This window comes from Pseudorasbora parva, chromosome 12, assembly GCF_024679245.1.
Source record: "Pseudorasbora parva isolate DD20220531a chromosome 12, ASM2467924v1, whole genome shotgun sequence".
In the NCBI taxonomy this organism is placed as follows: domain Eukaryota; kingdom Metazoa; phylum Chordata; class Actinopteri; order Cypriniformes; family Gobionidae; genus Pseudorasbora; species Pseudorasbora parva.
Window position 1 is genome coordinate 38,163,362 of NC_090183.1, and position 21,197 is coordinate 38,184,558.

At 39.0% G+C, this 21,197-nt stretch overlaps 1 protein-coding gene across 10 annotated transcripts in view; it reads right to left on the minus strand.

The window, feature by feature from the left end:
* The window catches only part of foxp1b (forkhead box P1b), a 218,621-nt gene that overhangs the window by 166,254 nt on the left and 31,170 nt on the right, over nucleotides 1-21,197 (minus strand). For 7 of the 10 annotated variants that reach the window (XM_067460212.1, XM_067460206.1, XM_067460205.1 and 4 more), the window contains one exon: nucleotides 3,129-3,195. The exons of the other annotated variants lie outside the window; for them this stretch is intronic. The gene's annotated coding sequence lies outside the window, so the exon portion shown is untranslated. The remainder of the gene's footprint in view (nucleotides 1-3,128; nucleotides 3,196-21,197) is intronic. 10 annotated transcript variants of the gene reach the window in all.

Sequence of the window (21,197 nt, forward strand, 5' to 3'; positions counted from 1 at the left end):
AACTCTAATCTAAAAGTTTGTCGGAAGAGCATGTTGTTTTGTTTGTTATGTTTAATTCATGTTAGCAACATGGAGATGAGCCAATGTCACCATATTGACTTTCAAATCAGTGATCTTTGAACTAACGTGAAATTGTGTAGTTGGAAAATGACAAGAGATTGATTTCCATAAGTCTCATAAGCAAAACTGACTATGTAAATAGGGCTGATTTCTTTATGGGGGTGGGGGAAAATAGCTCAGCTCTCCATTTACATTATCAAATGACACAATTTACATTCATGTTTTCCATTTACTATCAATCAGTAACATACACAGTTTTACAAGCGGGCGAAACTGTTAGATGCACTTCTCTAAAATGTTGTCCGGCCGAGCTAGAAGAACTAGGCTTTGCAGAAGCTCCATTAAACTCAGAATGCATGCAACAAACTTACTAAAACATGCCTTTTGCATCAAACACTGATGACATAATTTAGATATTTAGATGCACTGAAGGTCAAGAATATAAAAGAACATTTACTGTAAACAACAGAATTTGAACATAGACTGGCACTGTCACGTGGGCATTGTCATGGTTTGTGTTTGTTTACACATCACACAGGAAGTGAAGGCCGTGAGATGTGATATTGATCAAAAACAACTGTGGTGGTACTAAACTCTATACAGTCTTACAATACGGATTTGATAGAACCGACCTTGCGCACACTATGATCTGTGAGCACTTTCCAATTAAGTCACACTTACGAATATATTAAGCATGTTTCCGCCACAAAATAAAACATTTTAAAATAAAACAGTGACTTCTTATCTCACAATTGTGAATTTAAATCTCGCAATTCTGACTCTAACTCTGCAAGTTATAAAGTCAGAATATCGTGATATAAAGTCAGAATTGTATAATAACATCTAGCAATTCTGCGTTTGTAAGTTACAATTGCGTGATATAGTCACAATTGCAACTTTTGTTTTTCAATTGCGACTTTATATCACGCCATTCGGACTCTATAACTTGCAATTGTGAGATTATATCACTCAAAAAAGTATACAAAACAAGCTTCCATATGAATTTCATTGCATTAGGTAAGAATTAAATATTAAACCAAGTGGCAAATAAATAAATAAATAAATAAATAAATAAATAAATAAATAAATAAATAAATAAATAAATAAATAAATAGTTGGCAAATAAATATAGAATTAATGCATTAAAATGAAAAAAAGAATCTATCTATCTATCTATCCATCCATCCACCCATCCATCGGCAAATATATATAAAAAATGTATTATATAGGAATTAAAATGTATTTTATTATATTTATTTTTAAAGGGGGGGGGGGGGGTGAAACACTCAGTTTCAGTCAATCTCATGTCAATCTTGAGTACCTATAGAGTAGTATTGCATCCTTCATATCTCCGAAAAGTCTCTAGTTTTATTATATTTATAAAAGAAATATAGGCTGTACCGAGTCTTTCCGGAAAAAAACGAGAGCCTGGAGGCGTATCGTGTGGGCGGAGCTAAAGAATGACACAGCTACTGCACGAGAGCTTCTGAAAGCTGACATCCTCAAGCGTGGAGATGAAAACGTTACCCTAAATAAACCATGGCTATCAGATTTAGCTAATACAGATATGATCCAGAATCAGATCGGGAGGCTGAAATAAACTGAACAGGAGAAGCAACAACAGCAGGACGTCCATCTCTGTGGTATGTACTGTATTTAGTGGCCTGTCAACATTTGTGTGTGTTTACTCGCAGTTTATGATGACAATTCGGTTTATGGACTATTGTATGCGACTAGACCTTAGCAGTAGCAAGCAAAACGGTTTTGCACGTCAGACTAGTGTAACGTTATACATAGACCAACAATGGAGTAACCGTTAACGCATCTGAATGACGAAGCACGCTCTGTGAGAACGTTAGGTTTATGTTTGGGTGGTTTTACAATGAGCAAACTGACACCTATATTGGTCAGCTAAACAAATGTATTTAAACACACACCATAGATCGCATGCTTCATTGATAAATTAACTAACGTTATACACGATCGTGTTGTTTACTGATGTTTACTTACACGACGATAGCCAACAACAGACGTTTGAAGCAGTTTTACTCACCGCCTGTTTCCAAAGCATGACCGTGAACCTTTATCGTTGGGACTGCTCCTTCAAAAACACACTTCCTTGGTAAATTAACTGTTGATTTTGTGAAGTCCTGACAGCAGAGACCGTGGAGATCCACTTTTGCGACCGAAGCGTATGTTGTGGCGCTTCCCGTCATTTCTGCGTTCAAATCGGTTCAAATGCAGCGCTGCCTTCCCAGAATGCTGTGCTGAAGCGTTGAAGTCGCTTGATGTCACCCATAGGAATAAAGTGGAGCGCGGCGAGACAGACATGTTGCACGGACTAGTGGATCTGCTGCACCTGAGAGCATTGTTTATGGGCGGCGTGCATCTAGTCACGCGCGCGCCCTACCGGGAGAAGAGCCCGTACGGCCCATACAAGGACCTTCCGCTCTATCGACGTCAAGCCAACCCATACTCGAAAAAAACTCTCCGAAACTTGTGAGAAACCGGAAGGAGTATTTTTGACACAGAAATACTCCATCAAATGTCCAACTTAGTTTTTGAAACTTTGTCTATGTTTAGGATGGGAATCCAAGTCTTTAACAGTGTAAAAAGCTGAGTATGCATGAAACAGCATTTCACCCCCCCTTTAATAAATAAATATTAATGCAATTTGCAAATAAATATATAATAAATGCATTAGATATGAATGAAATATAAAAACCAAATAGCTAAAAAAATAAATCAAGCAGCATTTATTTTAAAGAAATACATAAGATGCATTCGATGGGAATTAAATATTGGCATTTGGCAAGTGTGTGTGTGTGGGGGGGGGGGGGGGGAATCATGCCTTCACATTCACTAAAATGACTTTGGAATCGATTGGTTTAAAGTAATTACTAGAATGGCTCATAAAAAAATAAAATAAATAAAAACTAAGTTTAGAGTAGTATCTTTTGCATCCAAATGCCACTAGTTTAAATATTTAGTTATCTATTGCAGTGAAACTAATTCAGAAGTGTGTGTTTTCAGGCAGACAAATACGCCGCTAAAACCATAAGACATACCGTTCAGCATCCACAGAGCTGGACCACTGCAAGCTCCAGCCTGCAGAACAGACAGCAGGTAGAAAGACTGGTGGAAGAGAGAACAGACAGAGACGAGAGAAGGACATACAGGAAAAACATCAGTTAGAAATGAGGAAATCTACTGAAACTTTGAATCATTAGAGACTGGTGCTCCACATCCAGTTCCCAAAAAAACACTGATGTGGATTTTGTGCTAATTATCCAGTGATATTGTGATAGCTTTATCTCCAGACAAATCAAATGGAGTTTTCTTTGCGGAGAAGAACAAGGTAACGAGGGAGGGCACACGGAGAGAGGTCACTTTGAAATTGTTCATTAACCGCTTCCGTCAAGTTTATTTTCGCTCCGTTTTTAAATATCGCGATACATTTTTAGCATCTTAAAAGGGCAAAATTCCCTCGATTAAACAAATAATAGCACATTCAAGAAAACTGTAATTGGGTTCAAATTGATTCGCGCGGATGCTCTAATTGCATTTAAACACTCTTCCTCCCTAACCCTGGTTTCACAGCTTCTTAATTACTGGCCCTCTACATGCAAATCCCTCCGGCAGCAAGGTGGAAAAATAAAAATAGTGCGAGTTTTACGGCACATTGTTAAACTGACCTATAAACTTTTTTTATTCAGTATAAATGAAGGCCCAGTGGAGGCTGGGGGGGTGAGGTGTTGAGGGAGCGCTACTAAACTCAGATTAGCCCAATCCCCTCCGGACTCCAATCCTGTCACTCATCCTCACCGACTTTCTCCCTCAAGTCTGTCCCTCGCTTTTTTACCACCGAGGGGAGGGAGAGGCAGAAATGTGTTTCCTGAAAGAGGTGGAAAAGGCACATCCTGATTAGAAGAACGGCAGCCCGCCTGGCCAGCGTGGCCGCCGCTGGTGTCTGTCTTGCAGAGGCAGCAAAAGTTGCGCGTGCCAACTCAAACAGGGCTTTCTTTCACGCTGGGGCCCGCGGTGGCCTTCCTGAGGGCGCGCTGCAGCTGGAGCTCTCTGAATAAAGGTAACGGGCGAAAAAGTCAACGCTACTGTAAACTCTCCACCCTCCCCCGTCTTTCACCAGGACGTTCCGAATCAAAAGAAGAAACGACCCCACCTAAAAACACGAGCATTGTTTTTTTCCCCACGAAATTACAAAGGAAAAAGTTTGTAAAGAGGGCAAGCGCTCGCATTTTTCCCGGGCTTGGATTGTGCCAAACAAAATGCCAGGAGAGAAAGTGACATTCGGTGTTTGTTTAAAAGCGATCTGACTATTTATTTCATTGTTATGAGCCTGACACCAGAGAGGAAACCAGAACAATCCATTCACCCATGTTTTCCTTTTTTTCCTCCCTTTTTCTTGCTCTCTGAATATAGAAACACTAATTAGTTTTGCTCTCATAAACCCAACCTGAAAACGGCCAATTAGATAGTGTGAAGAAGGAGACGTGCTGAAGAAACAAGTACTTGAAGGGAGGGAAAAAAGGCGACTAAAAACCTCATCATCCTTCAATTACAGCTTCACATGCGTCGCACCGAAGAAGAAGAAAAACATTTCACACTTTCAGTGCAGAACATATGCAGGTTTGGAAAAGGCAACACGGACGTACGCAACAGAATGGTGTTATGTAAATGAAACACGATAATGCTTCATCTGTATTGGTTGTTATTCAAGCCTCTTGGGGTGTATTGAGGTCACCACACTAACCGAACCACCTGGCCAACCACAGCAGCAGCTGGGCTTTAGTGTAGCGACCAGCCTGACCAACGCGTTCCCCTAAACCACCTGCATTAATCTGATATAGCAATTCCCCGCTTCAAGGGTACCTTCACGCAAATGATGCAAAAAAGGCTGCTTTTGTTTTCAAAAAGGGGCTGTTTTGGTTTTCGTGCCAGGTGGCTTAATTTCATACAGAGGACGTCGTAAAAAATTAATGATAAACTTGAGCAAAATTGTCTTCAGAAATTTTTGGGGCCGGTCCCCAGAGTTGACCCGGGCGAGTCTTTCATCAGTGTCAGAGCGAAGACTGATGGCCTGTCAAAAGTAAAGCCCTCCTCCATTTCTGGCCGGCTCCTGGGCTGGGCAATGCGGCTAAAAAAAGGGGTCTGGACGAAACGGCGCTCGGCGCTTTTTGCCGGGAATGAATTCTCAGATGCCGGGGTCGCTGCCAACGTCCTTGCAGCCAACGGCTGAGAGGGCAGCGGAGTTCATGCTAACTGCAGCTTGGACCTGCGCTGAACATCTGCTCATGAATGAGCCGTCCGCCTACTAAAAAAGTGCTGCGGCACTACGAGGGCCTGCTGATGAAAAATTCAACGCTCTCTTTCTCCTGGCACGCTTGTTTTGCGTCTATCCTCCTGAGCCCGACCCTGCGGAATCATATTAAGAGAATCTGCGAGCGTGCCGCAGAGTTTATCTGGAAGAACAGCTGGCGCTGAAAAGGGATCTGCTGCTTCAAGAGAGCTCGGGGATTTTCGCACGGAGATCTCCCGTCACGTACACCGTTTGTCCTTGAAGAACGGAGAAAAGGGTTAAACATCCAAGTAATATGCTGGGAGAGGTGGCTACATTTAGAGGATTACCATAACTCTGATGGAGTGGCGATAATGAAGATCATGTGACAATTGAAAGGATGAACAGGGTCAAACTGTGTACAAGTGTCGATATAGGTCTAAAAAAAAAAAAGGTCTTTCAACCAGGAAATATAGCTATAAGCCTTTTACTGGTTTTCAGTATATATTCTCAATATTTATGTATTTGGTAAAAAACAGCAAAAAAAATAAATAAATAAATAAATAAAAAAAAACTAAAAAAATTAGGGGTGGGGGGTATTTTTTTCTCCAGTAGAACATTAAATTATAGCCCGACCATAAATCACAGAAAAGTCGATTTAATGGTTAATGCAAGAACAATAAAATCAAGTTAAAAAATAATTAATAATATCTAGATTGTTTTCCATGAATGATATTTAATCATTTTCCTTCATATCAACATATTTAGCACTAAATATCAATAAGGAGCAATATTTACCTATTTATAACCTATCTGTACTAATAAAAGAGAGAAAAATTACAAATGAAAACCCGGTAAAATGCACAACTTCAGTGAACATTACGGAGAGATGATGCCAGTTTGACTTGTTCCATTCAATTAGATAATGTTAAAACAAGTGATAAAAATATCTCTGTCTTATTGCTCTTAAAATCTACAGCCGTAAGATTAACATCATTACAAACTTAGTCTCTTTAGGTTCCTTTAAAAAGTGTAAGGGTCAAACACACTGTGATATACAATGTATCATTATATTAACAATGGTTGCAACTTGGTGGTTCTGACCCATCCCAGATCAAAAAGTTCCACCAACTTTAATGTCTCTAGATGTTGCAAAAGGACCAAAAAGGCAAAGAAGAATGGCTGACTTTAAAACAAACTGTCCTCTCCCAAACACTGCAATTTTTAGGTACAGATAATCATAGTCTCCACTTTACTTTTTAAGTCCAGCTAAATATTTTATTTACATAAATCAACCAAGCCATTATACCTACAGGAGAGTCAGAGGTTTTCTTTGGAAACATATCACTGTGAGTAATAGCAGGAGTTTAAGGAAGTGGTCAAACTGAAATAACCGATTACCTCACATTCAGCAATTTCGCTTCTGTCTCGGGCCAAGATAGGTTCAGCTCAGTAAGCCATAAACATTTGTTTGTGTACAGTGCGGCGTGGTAAAATGCGGAACGGAGCCCGCGATGTTTGGTTTCCATGTTCGCAGATGCTTCCATGTGAAGTGGAACCTTTTAGACGAATCAGCTATAAAACTGGGAAGCATTAAAATAGGCATTACACGTTATTTGTTTCCGATTGGAACGTCCTAACTTCCTTGAAGGACTGGAGAACAAAAATTGCAACATTTGTCATATACAGTAATGTTGGTGGTGCCTTTAATATGCAAATAGTCTGGGTTGTTTTGTGCACAGCTGTGATTTTTGTAATGCACCTTTAGATCAGTTTCAGTCAAAAATCCCCTTTTTAGTACAAACTCAGATGTTTTCTCAAAAAAGAAGGTGATGTTGCACTGGTGTGATGTGCTTACATACCACAATCTGTTTTACTGTTACTAACTTAACCTGCTAGACAAAACTATATTTTCCAAAATAGAAATGTATGCTTTTCTGAATAAAATAGATATAATTACCCATGCAAATCTCGCCGCAATACACAAAACAAGTGTTTGAGTGATTGCCAGGCCACTGTTGAACCTCAAGCACTGTGAAAAACTATTCAAAAACACACACGCACACACACACACACAAGAGTATGTTTTACAAGAAAACAATACTTAAGACTTTTGCCTCAAAAATTCACATTTAATTCACACACACACACACACACACACACACACGAGTATGTTTTACAAGAAAACAATACTTAAGACTTTTGCCTCAAAAATTCACATTTAATTCACACACACACACACACACACACACACACACACACACACACACACACACACACACACACACACACACACACACACACACACACACACACACACACGAGTATGTTTTACAAGAAAACAATACTTAAGACATTTTGCCTCAAAAATTCACATTTAATTCAATGTCGTTTACTAAGAATTTCTAAGTGGAATTTTTGTGTTTTTATTAGTTCCAAATCTGCATGCATTTATTTCTCCAATGAATCTCAAAAGAATATATTGTGAAATGTGTTTTTGTCCAAATAGTAAAAGTCAGTTGGGACCCATGTTGTTTTGAAAACAGCTTCTTTGTGTTCTGCAGAAGCTAGCAAGTCAAGCAAGTTTTGAACAACATGAAGGTCATTCAAATGGTTATCAAATGGCTGCTAAGAGGTTCTGAGCAGTAGCTATTCCATTGCTAGGTCAAAATGAGCTTTTCTTTGCATGCCTCCATCTTTTCTCTGTGTGTCTGAGAAGTTAGCAACTTTTCAGGCAACAATATGGCTTGCTACAGCCTTCAAAAACATTTTAATATAAAACAACTGGCATACAAATTCAATATTATTGTGTTATTAAAAGTCAGCACTGAGGTAACCGTTCAATAAGCCAGCATATCTGATCGAGAACCGTGTTTTATCTTTTTAATACATCTAAATGTGTCAGTAGTAGGGAGCGAGAGAGATGGAAAAATTGGTAAATATGACTGCTTAAATTTAATGCAAACATTGTTGACACATAATGTAATTTAAGTTGGGTAGTGTGAATGAAAGCCCAGCAGGGGTAATAATACCCTCCTAATGAGAATCCTCGCTCGCTGTAGACCTCGCTGAGATAGCCATAATGCATGGCTCTTCTTTTTTAATAAAATAATTGTTACAGTTATTAAAGATGAATCTCATCAGAAGCAGGATGACAAAATAATTCATTACCAAAAGCATGGCTTTAAATAGCTGCAAATTAAATTTCCCACAGAAAATATGCCTGTAGATGAATGGGATCGTTATTTCATAAATATTGGATTCAGTGTGCCCTTGGAAGACCAAAAAAAACACACATCCGAACATCCATTTAAAAAGTTCACTGCAAAACGCAGTTAATAAATGACTCTGAAACCACAAATAATTCTTACCACATATGTTAATTTGACAAAGGGAGAAAAAAAAAAGCAGCAATGTGAATCGAGTTTAAAGGTCCTGGTCGGCGCGATCCAAGGTTTGATAACGGGGTGCTTAATACGGATACCGCCAACGTATAATTACTCCGATTATTTAGAGTTCCTGCTGTTTACTGAAGGCGTAGAAACTTCCCAGCAAGCACTTGGCATCTCCTGTCCTCTCTCACACACACAAACACAGCAGGATGTAAAGAGGAAAGCTTTATTAAGATCCTGCAGCCATAAAAGAGCGGGGTGACTAACCGGCTGCATTAGCGTCTAAAAGCCAAAGTTATTTAAACCCAATAAAACACTAATACATTGTTTGAGTGGAAGTTACAGTGAAGTTATCTTCACCTTAATAACATCACGGCCAGCCTGATGTTGTTTAGATCAATAAAGCCCATTACAAGAACAGGCCTCAACATAGATAACAGGGCTCAAGCGCAGTGATGTAACACTCTATGGCATCTCAAAGAAGAAAGGAACCTTCTATTAAATAAAGAGGCCAATGGAAGGCCAATCATAAGGCATGGTAATCTGATAAGAGGTGAGTGTGAGTGTTTTTAATACGTGCTGCATTTGAATACTCTGGAACGGTGGTTTGTAGGAGCCGTGTGGATGGTGAAGTGACACGTGAGGTGGCATCTGTGAAGATTACGACCCTTCTTGGCCCCACCACTGAACTTCTGGTTCAGCCAATAGCTTGAGACTGAGGGCGGGACCACCTCCCAGACTGACCAATAGAAAATGAGGAGTAGTGTTCTGCCAATTGGTTTGGAAACCATGATTTTTACAGTTACATTTGGTGCCACTATAGTGACATGGAAATTACACATATATATAACCTTTCTGACCTTTATATAAATTTGCGTTTGTGCACTAAGCTCCGTTAATGGGCTGTGTGTGTGGAGAACCTGCACGGATAAGCTAAATGTAGATAAAACTACTAGAGGTATAGCGCTAAAATATAATCACACAAACTATCCTGAGAGCTTGTGGTGTGATCTGCACTGCTGTTTTGACGCTCATCAGCTCATTTCAACTAGAAACAGGAAAATGGTGCTACAGTTTGGTCTCAAAAGGGGAGGAATCACGATCCCGACTCAACGTTGTGATGTCTGTCGATGGCATCATCTATTGGCCCAACGCTAAGCCGAAGAAACTTCTCTCCATTTATAGATACATGACATGACATGGGTGACAAAATGGGAGACCAAATGGGAAAATTAGGTAGCTGCTGGTAGAGGTGTTAGTGAGGCCAGCAGGGGGCGCTCACCCTTTGGATGGGGACACTATGCTGTCAGTGAGCACCGTCCTTCAGATGAGACGTTAAACCGAGGTCCTGACTCTCTGTTGTCATTAAAAATCCCAGGATGTCCTTCAATAAAAGGTGTAACCCCAGCATCCTGGCCAAATTTGCCCATTGGCCCCTGTCTATCATGGCCTCCTAATAATCCCCATGTAATGATTGGCCTAATCACTCAGTCTCCTCTCCACCAATCAGCTGGTGTGTGGTGGGCGTTGTGGCGCAATATGGCTGCTGTCGCATCATCCAGGTGGATGCTGCACATTGGCGATGGTTGAGGAGATTCCCCTTTCTATATGTAAAGTGCTTTGGGTGTCTAGAAAAAAGCACTATATTATTATAAATGTGCGCAATTTCCTGTGAAAACCATCACACTTCTAATAGGCTGGCTTATAATAGTGAATCAGGGTTTTTCACAAGAAATTTTGAGTTTTTTTCTAGTAACTGACTACATCCCCTAGATATTGTTTTAATATGTTCTGATTCTTTTTTGTTCAGTCACACACTTTACAATAAGGCTCCATTTTTTTAACATTAGTTAATTCATTAGTTAACAATCTGACAATGAAAATACTTCTAAAGTATTTATTATAGTTAAATGTAAATTTCAGCATTTAATAACACATGAGCTAACACTAACAGTAGATTTTTTCAACTAACGTTATTAAAGAAGGATAAATTCTGTAAACGTAGCTATTCACTCTTTTTTAATGTTAATGCATTAACTAACATTAGTGAGACCTTATTATAAAGTGTTACCTATTGTTCTTTATAATTTGTTTGCACTTTAAATATTTATGTTTTAAATATTTATTTACTTTATACATTTTTGTGTATTGATTTATTGTGTTTAAATGTTCTGTTTTTTTTTTTAAAAGAAAGTTATTAAACCCGTTATAGTATGACAGCACTTTTTTGCAACATGTTTCAATATTGTGATAATACCGCATACCGTGATAAAATATGCAGCAATTAATTGCAACATGAAAATTTGTTACCGGCACATGCCTAGTTGTAACATTTAAAAATCAATGTTTTTATTTTTAAATGTCACAACAGAGTCACAATTATAAGAAATAAAGTCAAGCTTCTGTATGATTCAAAAAACAAGCTTCTATATGATTCAACTCAAATCATCAGGAAATAAAAAAGTTTAATAATGAGACATCAAGTTGAGACTGTCCATATGTGATGTGAAATGATTTCTTGGGCTTGCCATTTGAACGAGGGCCTATGTTCTGTGCTAGTCCACCAGGTGATGCTCTGACATCTAACCGTAACGTCCTGACGCCTGACGTGATAGCCATGATAACACCCACACATCACAGAGAAATATTTCAACAGATATAAAACCAAATAAAATCCTTTGTATTGCACATGAAATGCCAAAATATCTACCATACCGATGTGTGCCATAATATAACGATAATGTTATCATCGCAGGAATGGCAAAACAATGAATGCGCAATGCTGAATTCAAACAGTCCTGGCCAGGACAGTCCGTTCTGTGCAAAGACATTCTGTACCTTTTTCTATTCTTCGTTGTTGTTGTTTACCAATTTTCTCAAGCTTGACTCCAGACAGCCTTTTTTAGAAAACTGTTTCGGTCTGGTCAATAGACAGGAAGTGATGAAAAGCATAAATGGTTTTGAAAGGGAGAGCGAGAAAATGTTGTGTATGTGAGTGTTCATAACTGTGTGTTGCTTCTGGTGAGAGGTGCAGGTCTGACAGACACCCTTACACAAAACCACAGGAAAGACTGTTTTGATGTTACCTCTCACACCACACGCACTGTGATAAGAAGAAAGAAAAAAAGGAAAAAAGATCTGTAACACAGGGTTGAAAAGTCCCTTCATGGGGGTTTCACTGCTGCATGTTTCAGAAGCAGGGGCCCGTCGGCAGACAGCGCAAACAATAAACATGTTGCCTGATCTTGGTGTTAGGTCTACCATACATGACTGTTTTCCATCTCTCTTCTTAAGCTCTCACACATAAAACATCTTGTTTTGTGTTCGTTGACATCTAACGTACTATTAAATACAAGCTACAAACTTAAGTTAGCTTATTAAACACTAGCTATACAAAATCCACAGTTCCATGGGGGGGGTTCATGGGTTTTGCGACTTTGAAATTTAAAAAACAATAAAAAGCACTGAACAAATATCCAGTTGCAACATAAATACGGCACCAATGTTTCAGGTATAACGGACAAATTGATGGACCCCATTGACTTCCATAGTATGAAAAAAAAATACATAGTATAACTGAGGCCCAATATGTTTATGTACAGACGTTTTGTCTGACAAAAACAGAAGATGATTAATTGAAAGTAGAGTTTTAGTTCCAAACGCAAGTTTAGTCAAGTTTAAAAGCATTCAGGTGAGCATCGACTGCATCTGGGTGTCTGCGATTGAAATTTCCCCCTCCGTCTTTCTGCTTTTGTTTTTCCGTTAGCAAAATGTGACCCCACTAAAAGCCACAAACCGTCAGGGCATTCCAAGATCGGTGCCATGTCTCTTCGTTGTGGTATGACTGGGCTGCCCACATATTGATTTACGCAACCCGAATTACCTTTCTCCCGTCCCGGGGGACGACCAAAAATCCCTGCGCAAATTTGCTCAGCCACTCCGCAGGCAGAGGAAGAGTCGGTAACTTGAGATCGAGCTGGTCCAAATGGATGCCTGTGAAGGTGACGATAGAGAATAATATCTCCGCAGAGATGATCGTTTTTGACAGTGTAATATTACTGGACGATAAATATACATCGCTGATGAGGCGGAAAAAAAAGAAAAAGAGAGGAAAGCTGCCGCCAGCTGAGTACGAAAGCATAAATAAGGTCTTTTACCTTCGTCAGTTATCCGTCTTTTGACACGCAAGCTGAGCACACTGTAATTAACACGGAAAGAGATAATGGGGTCTCTACCCGCTGATCAATCTGCCATATAGATCATCCGTCTCTTTTACAATGCCACGTTAACATTATTTTTAAAAAAGAGGGAGGGAAAAAAATTCAGCTGCAGATATTAGCCTTTTTTAATAGCTACTGTAGCTTGATACGGTCTATGGGTTTATTGACATGACTGTTTACACCATGTTCACAAAAGAGCCGCTCTTTTCTGCATAAAGCACATGCATTTATACATCAATGCAGAATGGTGCGGCCTGCAAGACTGTATTGACTGACTATTGGGTCTGTTAGATAATGGACTCAAAAACAAAGATGTGAATTGTGTTTACAGGAGATGAAACTAAAGAGCCACAGGACAGAAATGCTACAACTCTGCTCAGGAAGCATAAGCTGTAGTGTTGTGTGTGTGTGTAACCCAACCGGGAGATAAACAGGCCTGTTGTTTGTTTGTATTTCTCAGCTCTGCACATGTTTGTCAGGTCTAGATCCACTTTCACAGATTTACTGCTGCCGTCCCCTCTGGCCTAGTGTACACTAGTGTTCTCAGACACTGCCTTAATGGACAGATTCCTGAACCTGCTCTCCAGGGGACAGGCACAAACACGTCAGCAACATGAGGCTCTGGTCGAGCCGTAGCCTAGCGGTTAGTGCACATGCTCTGACACTTTGGGTTTTGTAAGTTTGAGGCTTGCTGGTGTAATTTGTCACACTGTTGCCCCCGTTCTTTACATCCTAGTGTACCTTTTAAAATAAAGTACACATTTTAATAGAATAGGATTACACTAGCATTCAAAAGTTTGGGATCAGTTAAATATTTTTATGTTTTTGAAAGAAGTTTTGTTTTCATTTTATCAAAAATACAGTAAAAGCAGAAATATTGGAAAAAACAAATGATTTAAAATAACAGTTTTCTATTTTGAAGGCCTGGTTTCACAGACAGGGTTTAGATTAAGCCTAGTTCAATTAGGACATTTAAGCACTTTTATAAACGTAACTTATTATAACATTACTGGTGTTCATCTTGAGACAAAATTATGGCATTGACATATTTTAAGATATGTCAGAGCAAGTTGTGTTCAGTTAAAACGGTCCAAACATGCATTAGTCTGGGAGTAGTTTATGTCTTGTCTATGAAACCAGGGGAATATGTTTTAATTTTGAATTTATTTATGTACCGGTAATTACATTGACGAAGCGGAATGTTCAGCATCATTATTCACATAATTTCAGAAATCATTCTAATATGCTAATTTGTTGCTCAATATTTATTTATTCTTGCGTCACTTTTGATCAATTTAATGCATCATTTCTGAATACAGTATTCATTTCTTTCAACAACAACAACAAAAAAATCTTACCTCCAACTTTTAATATGATGGTGTATATACAATTATTTAATTTCTTTTTTTATAAAACAGATAGCTGACATGAAAATCAAATTTTACTTTAACGTAGAATATGCCCTATGTGGACCCAGGAGTTACTTTTTTTGAATCAGTCTGACGAATCCTTCACTGAATTAACACACTAAATCAGACAGAGCTCTTGTGACTCAACATCTGACTCACTTGCTGAACTGTATTACATTCAGTGACATCTGGTTTCAAATAAAGTAACCCGTTTACTTTGGGATTGGATCTATTCAGCAATAGGTGTATTCAGCATGTATATATTTTTTTTTAATAATAAATAAATAAATAAATATATATATATATATATATATATATATATATATATATATATATATATATATATATATATATATATATGTACACACACACACAGAGGCACGCATGCAAACAGAAATAGAGTAGAAAATAGAATTTGTTTTGTTTAAATGTAATACTAATTATATTTTTTGCTATTTTGGTCACAAAGAAAATCTTGACCACAAACTTCAATTTTTTTATGGCTATGAATGGGGAAAAATAGGAAATACTGCATCCAATTAAATACACTGTTAAAAAAAATCCAAGTCTCCAATTGAAAATGTTCTAGTGACTTATCACATCTAAATTTTTCAGTTGGCCGAATTGAATTTCTGTGAATTAAATTGCACAAATTCCCAGATTTTATATTTGGCCAACTGAAATTTTTTGATGTGATCAGTCACTAGAAAAATTTCAATTGGAGCCATTTTTTTATTTGCTTTTTAGAGTGTACACGAAAATATGGCACATTAGGTGTTAAATCAAACATTGAACATCATCCACTACAGAAAAGTATTTTAACAAGGACAAATCATAACACCTTGAATCAAAATACCATATCACCTTAAAAAAAAGCTTTCATGATGTTCAATATATTCATCATTACCCAAAGTCTGCTCTCTCAGCTCAAACTTCTCTGCATTCGTCATTAGCGCAAGGCTAAACGGACAAGCGATCCGTGAATAAAAAGTAGATCCGATGTCTCATTGCGTTTTTAGGCCTCATTAAGGCCATTAACCTTATATGATTAGATGGAGAATTTTAATGTCAAAGAACAAGTCACATTCCTATTGCATTTTTTCACGAATAATTTCACAGCCTTTCACTTAAAAGACAACAAAAAACAGTTACACTATTCTCCTTTTCTAAGAAAAACCCCCCCTGATATCTCTGCTGTAAAATGAACAGAAATATGACGAAGGAAGTGTTATTTGTGTGTTTCTTGTCTCAAATGACTGAGTGTCACATGCTAATTTGCTGATTCAATGCTATACAGCAGCGGTAGGATGATTGATTTTTCTTGTTAGACTGCGTTTGGTTCACTGTGGTGACGAGAAAAGTAAAGGGCCCAAAAAACCCAACACATGCCCCTTCTACATATGAGACAATTAAACGTCCCCCACGCTCACACACCCTCGACTGTCCTTCATCCTTCACTCTCTTTCCCAGTGACCTGTGTTAACCTGTTCTCATCTCTCTGTGCCCATACAGGAAACAGTGCTGAGGGTGTGCTGGGGGGAGGGGGGTCCAGCCCAGAATCTAGACCAACTTCACAATACAGGCCACCAGCCTGAGCTCCAGACTGCCCCCATCAGACCGAAGCAGGGGGGACATCCTGTGTGAAACCGCATCCTTAACTAGCATCACACTGTAAATAAATGCTTTCTCTTTTATTTGCTCTCTCTCTAGTTCCGTCAACTGTTGCAGCCTGTGCCTCCAAACAGGAAAGTGAAAAGAGAGTGGAGAGATAGGAGATATGGGCGTTAATTTGCTGCAAGTTGCGTTGGCGTTTCCTACACACACACACACACACACACACACACATACACACTGGGCCGGCTGCCTGGGACTCCATCCCGGACTTGTGTTCTTTTCCTGCTACTCGCCGTAACGACTTCAGCCCACCGCCGGCCAGCCACCCAGTGAAACAGGAAGTTAGGAAGCTAGGTGTAACAAAGCTTTTGTGAAGGAGGAGAAGGAACAGCGAATAAGACTGAATAAGCTCCACTAAAGTAACCATTAATAACAGACTGATTTTCTGTTATATTGCAGAGATAATTTGCAAATGAGATATCTTTAATATCTTAATTGTTACTCTTGCAAAGGAATGAAGTTAAAAGGAGAGCAACCTAAGATGTTTGCCTTGCTGATTTTTCTCTTGAGAAAAATACTAATCTCAAGAATTCAGTAACACTCTTAAAATGAAAGGTTCCCAAATAGGTTTTTCTTTGCAATGAGATATATACATCTCAAACATTTATATATTGCATATACATTTCAAATAGAAGAGGTGAACCTTAAATATGATTAAATTGGAGCCTCTTACCACAACAATGACCGTGTACACTGTCACTTCAGTGTCACTTCACCTTTAAGTGCTTAATCCTGTTTTGTAAACAGAGTTCAGTATTTTATAGGAGTGACAACTGCATTCTACAACCAAATTAACTCCTGAAAAATGCAGGTTGTGACAACCCCATATACATAAACTCTATGTAGTGTGTAATGCGTGAATAAACAACTAGCTGTTAAATGACATAGACTATAATGCCAGAAGTAGTAGGATGACCCCCCCTCCTAAAAAAAAAAATTGAATGCAGGTGTTCCAATCACCTCCATGGTCAAAAAAGGTGTATAAAATCAAGACCCTAGGCATGCAGACGCTTCTACAAACATTTGTAAAAGAATGGATCGCTCTCAGGAGCTCAAAGAATTCAAGCATGGTACCATGATAGGTTGCCACCTGTGCAATAAGTCAATTCGTGAAATGTCCACATTACTAACTATTCTACTGTGGTATTATAACAGAGTGGAAAACAGCAACTCCGCCGCAAAGTGGTAGGCCACGTAAAATCACTGACTGGGGTTAGCGCATGCTGAGGCACACAGTCAATAGCTATAGATCTCAAGATTCAACAGCTACAGACCTTCAAACTTTGTGTGGCCTTCAGATTAACTCAAGAACAGAGCGTAGAAAGTTGCAAATGCAAATGCAATGCAAAACATCAGATGCAGTGGTGTAAAGCACACCACCACTGGACAGTGTTCTCTGAAGTGATGAATGAAACTTTGCTGTCTGGCAATCCGATGGACGAATCTAGGTTTGGAATTTAGGAGAATTGTGCCATGTGTAAAGTTTGGTGGAGAGAGGATTATGGTGTAGGGAGATTTTTCAAGGGTTGGGCTCTGCCCCTTAGTTCCTGTGATAGGAACTCTTAATGATTCAGCATACCAAGACATTTTGGACAATTTCATGCTCCCAAATTTGTGGGAACCAACATGACTGTGCACCAGTGCACAAAGCAAGATCCATAAAAACATGGATGAGCGAGTTTGGTGTAGAGGAATTTGACTGGCCTGCACAGAGTCCAGACCTCAACCCGATAGAACACCTTTAGGATGAATTAGAGCGGAGACTGCGAGCCAAGTCTTCTCCTCCAACATCAGTGCCTGACCTCACAAACGCGCTTTGAGAAGAATAGTCATACATTTCCATAAACATACTCCTAAACCTTGTGGAAAGCCTTCCCAGTTTAAGCTATTATAGCTGAAAAAGGTGGGCCAACTCAATATTAAACACTATGGATTAAGAATGGGATGTCATTAAAGTTCATGAGCATGTAAAGGCAGGCATCCCAAAACTTTTGGCAATATAGTGTACAATGAGAGATGACAGTCGAGAGCTTAATCTCTGATACACGTCAAAATATGTTTTTTAACATTCATGTATCTCTCGTCTGTATGTACATTGTAAAAAATCACGGGGAAAGCAGTATGAGCCTGACTCAATTGTGTTGCCAGATCGGCAAGCAAATCAGCGAACAATCTCATAAAAAACAAAACGGAGATGCTTAATGCTGAAAATAAGAACGAAAATTGCGACTCGCACCTGTAAACTTGAAAAACTCTGTAAACTTGAAGTTTAAAAACAAGTCCAAAAACATTTTAACAAGTGGACATGGCAACACTGCAAGAGCACGCTCTGTGAAGCAGGCTTTAAACAAAACACAACAGCACAGTCAACTGTGCTTCAGTTAAAACTGCTGAAGTCTTTTGTTGCTATAATATTACTTTGGTCAGAATAGTGGATACCAAACCTGCAAGACACCAGAACATTGGTATGATTGCAGTCAATCATCGCTAGCCTAGAAATCTAGACACACCCTAGCGGCAGCAAATCTAATCTGCCGTGAGTGTTGTCTAGCAACTCACAATACACTTCTGAGCTGTAAAAAACAAACTCTGGGCGGTGGGCGGGGCTTAACATAATGACGGCCGAGTTGCGCTTGCGTGCTTCTAGTAAACACAGAAACTGGCGAACGGTGGTCTTTTGAATCAGCTTTGACTGCGACTCTGGAAGACTTGGAGTTGAGCTTTTCTCTGAGAAAAGAACAAAGAACGGCACTGAAGTCATTCTTAAGAAGGGAAGATGTGTTCAGAGTTTTACCGACCGGATACGGCGAATGTTTAATCTATCAACGAGCTCTGCTTCACCTTCGTTGCTCTGGCTGGTTGTAGCGCTATCCTATCGCGTGCAGAAGAAGTTTAAAAGACAACCGTCTATCCCGTCCCTCGAATTGAGCCCTGTCAATGGTGAGTTTCCAGAACAAACATCTTGATGTTGGTCTGGCTTGTCAGGCTAAATCATCGCAGCTTCTGGAGTAAGTTGTGGTCCGTACACACAGAACGATAATTTGTGGGACACGCTCCCACTTTTAATTTAGGAGAAACATATTAGTTTAAGTCACTACTTGAAGTTATCAGTTGTTTCATTTATGTCTTTGTATGAAACATATTTGCATAAAAATGCATGACTAAGTAAATTAATCTTTACTGGCCTTTTCTATAAAATGACACATATTCAAAAACGAACATAAGCTGATTCATTTATCAAATCAAAGCTTATCACATAAAAGTGAATTGAGAGAAACATGACAGGATGGGAAACAAACTTGCTGCAACAACAAGGCCACACAATAAAGGGCATTCATAAAAACAGCCCTGAGTGAGGTGGACAAATCCAGCAATGAGACCCCCTGCATTAGCCTGTGGTGTGTGTTACACAGAGGCAATTAAGGCAGGATGCTGATCTAATGAACTTCTAAGTGTGTGTGTGCTGTGTTAAGTTGTGAAGCAGGCCGTATGTTGAGCCACTGCTAAATGAGTGTTGAGTTTCAGTTGCCCGGCCAGAGGCCCAATGCAAATGTATGCGTGCGTGTCCTGCCCTGTGGATGGCAGTCAATAACCAGATGCTTGGAAAAAAAGAAAAACATCACACAGTACTTGCATTTCCATGACCGTCGGGTGGTCTTGAACTGTGTGGAGGGCTGCTAGGCGTTTGTTAATTGCACAGCCACAAATATGCAACTGACCAAAACACATTCAATATGTACTCAAGTCACAAAGTCAGATTGTAATCAATTTTTCTGCCTGACTGACTGATGGGCAATGGTACTATTACAATGATTTTCTTAATCGATCTGTCAAACTAATCCCAGAGGATAATTTTATTGCTCAAAGGTTGCTATTTTAGCTCACTTGGAGACGTGAAGTTATGTTTTAAAGTTAAACTTTGTCTCAAATATTCCTCCTAGAATGAAAAGACTTTTAGTATTGAGGCTATTTGTTGAGGCTAGAATTGTATGAACATTTTTGATATCATATTGGAATCTTTGACTTTTTGTATAAACAGTGCTGAGATCTCTTTAAACTAGAGCAGTGGTACTCAACAAGGTGGCAGAGGTCTCATAATGCAATAAATTGTATTTAAATAATTTAATATATTAACATTACCAGTTTCTGTTAAAAGAAAGGTTTGGGGGGGAAAAGCAGGTCATCATAATTCCACTGAATATTGTGTTGGACAATGAAGTCAGAGGTTGAGAACCACTGCTCTAGATGAGATAATGTGCATGTGATACTTCGGGGGTGTTTATTAGGAGAAAAGTCAAGTCACTTTCCATTTAATCTAACTGCTGTGAACACGAAATAAAGAGATGTTATAGAGATCTCATTCGTGATTTCTTTCCTATAGGACGAAATTTGCTTTTGATGAGCATCAAGGTCCAATTTAATATTTCTCTCTATCACTTTACAATCAGATGAACAAGGAAAACCACTGTCAGCAAAGCGAGATGTTAATCACTGATGGTGAGAACAGGAGGAGACGTCTTGAGCTAGTCCAACTCAAGTGCATGGGTAAGAAGAGACCGTCCAAAGTTTATTACCCAGAAAAGAAGATGAGGAAATGGTAGCATCCGTTTTATTGTTGCTTCAAATTAACCTTCAACTATGGAAAAAAAAACGGTTGGGTGACCTCTCTATTTTGTGAGATATTATTCATGCCTACACACACACACACACACACACACACACACACACACACAGCATAGTGAAACGTCAGACATAAAAGGGCGCACCAACACACACAAGACATCACAAGACATTTTGAGCTTCTGAACACACAAGTTTCAATAAATCATGGTGAAAAATTACAGTATTGTATGCATTTTAGTAATTAGTTACTGAACAAAAATGAGAAGACGAGTGGTTGCTAGGTAGTTACCAGGGTGTTCTGGGTGTTACTAATTGGTTCAAGTAAAAAGAGGTTAAAAACAAGCAAGTTTAAACTTCACAAATCTTCTCGAATTTTACCCAAAGTTAAGCAGCTCAATGCACAGAAAGCTTGTGCTCCTCACACAAACCTTTCTTAAGAATGTAAAAGATTGGCAATATAGCATGTGAGTCATATGGACCATGCTTTTGATACTTTCACCTTTCTCTGTGACCTTTTTGAAAC